Here is a 5,000-nt window from a genome sequence, read left to right on the forward strand (position 1 = left end):
TACCAACCGATGCATTCATTAATCAGGTTAGGACCGACACCTTGAGCCATCATTCAGAGGTCAGGTCGTCCATACTCAACCATGATCAGATCTTACACGGCCTTCCTTGAACAATCACACCTAAGCTCAATACTTATGGTCTACAACACATAGTACTAGCCACACTCTTCGTCATGACTCTTAGCCAATCTCGAAGCATCACACCAATACTCTTACTCCAGCAACATGATTATCCATACTAGTGTTTGGCCATCGAACCATCGTCATGAAACATGATCCGACCACTAGACTTGATAAGCCATCATCCACTTAGCACGTACTGATAGAACCGGCCTTCCATTGCCATCATGTAGGTCTACTCCCTCCATAAGACATATGGCGCCTATCCTACTCACCAACCCAAAGTTGATTGTAAGATATCCCACTTAGCCTTTGTGACCAGAACCATCCAACCATAGCTGGATCATCCATAGTCCCGTCTAACCGTCTGGTTAAGATCTAGGTGCGATCGACCAGTTATAAGTCCGGCCCAAAGGCTCACGGACCTTCTTACCTGATCTGACCCAAAGCATGGATCCATACCACAGAGTAAGGCCCAAGACCAAACCGGATTGCCTTGCAACCAATCAGACCTCGCGACACAACACTCCGGTTAAACTAACCGTCCGTCCGTTCGACTATGCAGCCGCGGACTGTCCACTTGGTTCGGCCTAAGCCTTGAACCAATGGCACCGTTTGGAACTCACACCCTTTGGGAACTAGTACCCATTGGACACACGTGCCTCTTGGAAACTCATGACCCTTGGCAACTCGCACCCATTCAGATGTTCCAACCGTTCGACCTAACCGTCCATATGGACGGTCTGGTCCGTGCGTGTGTCCGGCCTATGGCCAAAGGACCACGCCTTAACCTACACAAGTCATGAACCATTGTGACTGTTCAGGGAAGGGTTGCAACCGTTCAGAACAGAACTGAACCGCCCCTATCCAATCGGATCACCTGAGGCCGGTTTAGACCATGCGCGCGCCTAACTCGTCGGTTATGGACCGCGACCGCATTACTCAACCAGAACCACGGTTATAACCAATCCCAACACATCAACAAGGCCACGCCAATGTACAGAAGGAGTAGAAGAAGAACTAGATGAAAAGAATAAGAAGAATAGGATACAATCCAAACGCCCATGGCTAGACCGGTTCGGACTGTCCGATGGTCTTAGCCGATGAGTGGGTGGTTACCCCACTGCCCCTATATGACTGAACCACGGGGTTGGAGTCCTTCTCCAGACCTTTCTCTATGCCTTGGGTATCCATAACCACACGGCCTCCTCTCTCCTAAACCGTTCTCCTTGCCGGAGATACTAAACCACCACGACCGGCCCTTTTCCGGCCGATCTCTTGGCCGTGACTCTCTCTCTCTCTCTCTCTCTACGTTTTTCTCTGAGTATTTTACTCTGGAAATGGATAATGAAATCGACAGGAGAGCCCCCATATTTATAGAAAACGAGGGGGTAAGTCTTGCCCCACGAACAGGCACGACTTGCTAGCGAATGGGCACCATCGGCCAAGGGTTGTCCCATTTCGGCCACTTGCATCCCTTCGCCCTTTCTGATTGGGTTTGGGGTCGGTCACAAGCCCAACCCACGCCCCAAGCCTCTTAGACTTAGCCCACGGCCTTGCCCAAAGACCCAACAGCCCATGGCCTCATGGCCGGACCTCACAGCCCGCCACTGACCCAGACCCGGACCATCGGCCTAAAACCCGAACAGTCCGTCTAGCTGATATGAGCTGACTCCCAGCTGCCTCAGCTGAGTGAGCTAGTAGTCCAGCTAGTGGAGCTGACTTAGTAGTGGCTGAGCTGGAGTAAACTCAACCTAGCTTCGTTAGACTGGTCGAGCTACTTCTCTATCTCGTCCAGCTACCGTCTTACTCGTCTTAGCTGTCTCTTTTCTCTTATAAGGTTAAGTCGAAGTTTCCTTATGTCCTTAACCTTCTTTCTTGACCATGGAACGCTTGCCTTGATGTCCTAAGACTGGCTGGTACGTTTCCTCGAACCATGGCCGTCCCGACAATCCTTTCCAGGATTGGGGGCGTGACAAGTCTCCCCCACTTGTAATGGATTCGTCCTCGAATCCGGTGATGATTATACCTTGTCCCAAGACAAAATATTCCAACCAAACTTATTCTAGTCTTGATCAGAGAATAGAACAAGCTTGATTCAAAATCACCAAATGACCACTTCGATGTACTAGTCAAGTCCTCACGAACTTGTTCCAATCTTTAGGCTGCTCGTCCTACAACAAGTCCTAACAGATTGTTATGGTTCTTTTGTCCGTCGTGGACAATAAGGTTCATGACCTCAGCCACAACGTAATGGATCATCCCCTTAACCGGCCTCAACCTTTTCAGGCTTGGCCACATTGCGATCTTAGTCCCTCCAGACTAAAAACGCCTCAGACTTGACTTCTGTCCTTCATTGGACTTTGTCATAATTCAACCTTGGTCCCTTTACAGACGTGATCGTACTCCGGTCCTGGTCCACTCAGGGACTCGACCGTTTCACCCCGACCATAGGTCCATCTCCGAATAGGTCGTGGCCTGATCTTCGTCCATTACTGGACTTGATCATTCTCAACCGTAGGTCAAACTCCGACTTGGTTGTACTGCGACCATGGTCCTCTCTTGGACATGGTCAAATTCGGCCCTGCCATCTCGGCCGGAGCCGACAGAAACGGATTCTAGGACAGCGGAGCTGTCCCTGGTTCCAGTTCAATCATAAATGGATCCGACCTATCAGGGGGGACACCCTGTAGCGAACAGAACACATCTGGGAACTCAGACACCAACGAATCATCATAAAGGTCTTTCAGACAGACATAACTATCAGGCTCTGTAGTTGTAATTGTAGCCAAAAAGTACTGACAACCCTGTTCCAGCATACGAATCACTCGAACTGCTGAAACAACTACTTTCTTTTGAGCCGGACACAGACATTGGTACTGGATCGGATGAAGCCCAGTCTCCAATTGCACACGACCTTTATGGCAATCGAGATTGGCCCGATACTTTCCCAACCAGTCCATACCTAGGATCATCTCGTGATTCTTTAGGTGGACACAGACCAGATTCACAGGGAAGACCTTTCCCTAGATCTGCACTGGGATATTTGACATGAGATCTAGTGAGTTCCTGGCTTGCCCACCGGCTGCCCTCACTATCCCAAAATTATCACCAGCGTACAGACAGAACAGACCCTTTCTGACCAGTCCCGGACTCACAAAACCTATGCGTAGCCCCTGCGTCGGAAAGTACATGGGTTTTTACACCACCAATCATGAGGGTTCCTATCAGAGACCCCCATCAGAATCCCCTAGACCACATTCTAGGTTCCAGACCAAGCATTACTACTTGAATGTAAAAAGATAAATTTAGAGATTGCCAGAGATCGAATCAAAAGATCCAGAAGCTCCGCCGTCTCGTGACAGTCCATACACCCTCGGTGTTGTGGTTGGTTTGCCTTGGGACGCCTTTCCTGAATCTCCACGGCCCTTCCCCTGACTTCCTTGCAGCTTGGAACAATCCGATTGGAAATGTCCTTGCTGGCCACAATGGAAACAGGTCATCTGGCCGCTTCTACCAGACTGGTTCCGTCGAGGACAGTTCTGAACCCCATGGTCCATGCTGCCACAACGAACACAAGCCCCCTTGGCCTTCCAGCACTCACCAGGATGGTTATGTCCATATTTGGAACACGCAGGTCGGCCACCAGAGGTCTTGCCTCCGTCCACCCGGTCCCATTTTCTCTTTTTATCATTAGTCTTGCCCGATGGGCCAGACTGTGGCTTAGCCTTAAGCTTAGCTTCTTCAGCCAAGTTAGACTCCAACAAAGCCACCCGTTCCACTTCCAGTGGGTACCTAGATGAGTAGGATTTCGGTTTAATCACACATTAGGAAAACGTCCCATACCATTCTCCAATGCATCTTACTATTGCGAATGCTCACACCATTCACAACGGCAATTATAATATACCTCAATCCCCATCATACTAAGATACTTAACATCATGTTCTTCCAATGATTGGAATGAACACTCTGAGTGTCCTCATTCTTTCCTTGGATGGATTCAGATTGGAATTGATTCATTCCATCCAACTAGATCTAAGGAAACCTACCTTGACCTATACCGAGTCCTAGCTGATCCATCTGATCACAAATCCACTCGTGTACTGGTCATGTAGTGTCTCCTTTGAGTCAGATTTAACATTGCATATGCTTTACTTATTATGAACGGCCATCAAGGGATAACACTTAACTTCTGTAGAGTGCTGCACGTTTATGTCAACCTAAGCCACTCTCTGGTCCATGTTACTTCCCTTGTCCAGGTAATCCATAAACAAGTTTTGCATTGCTTCCATCCCTTCCAACCCGTCTATTACTTCTAAATAACTAGATCGACCAACCTTTCTGTTTTTAGGATCTTGCCCTTGGAGAACGTATCTTGGCTAAGCCGGTTCATCTTAGAACTCCCACATTCACAATGAGACCCTAGCTTACCTCAAGTCTTTCTTGGCTCACCCCAACTAAGGTTCCATAGTCATCATAGTTTTTGAAATAATTTCGGTTTGGAACTCAACATCTTAGAGCGTTGTCCTAAACAGGATCAAGCATGCTCTGATACCAACTTGTAAGACCCGATCCCGGCCGCCTAGGCCAACGTCGATGCCTCACATCGCTCGGTCCACTTCCTGGCCGAACCTCTTAATTTTCGCCCATTATTTATAATATCGCCTAAAGGCGACGGCTAACTTATATCTTAGCTAAAGACTTCCCTAGTCATTAATAGCCTAGATCCTATCAACAGATACGCAGCGGATTATTCTGTAGTTAACCATTGGTCTAAAACCAATCAAAACACTTGTCTGGTCGAATCACCTTAGCCTTGGTCAGTTTACTCAACTACCAATTAGCTTAAAGGTCAATCCTAAACCCAAACCAAGCCA

This window comes from Brassica rapa, unplaced genomic scaffold (genome assembly GCF_000309985.2).
Source record: "Brassica rapa cultivar Chiifu-401-42 unplaced genomic scaffold, CAAS_Brap_v3.01 Scaffold0251, whole genome shotgun sequence".
NCBI classification, from domain to species: Eukaryota; Viridiplantae; Streptophyta; class Magnoliopsida; order Brassicales; family Brassicaceae; genus Brassica; species Brassica rapa.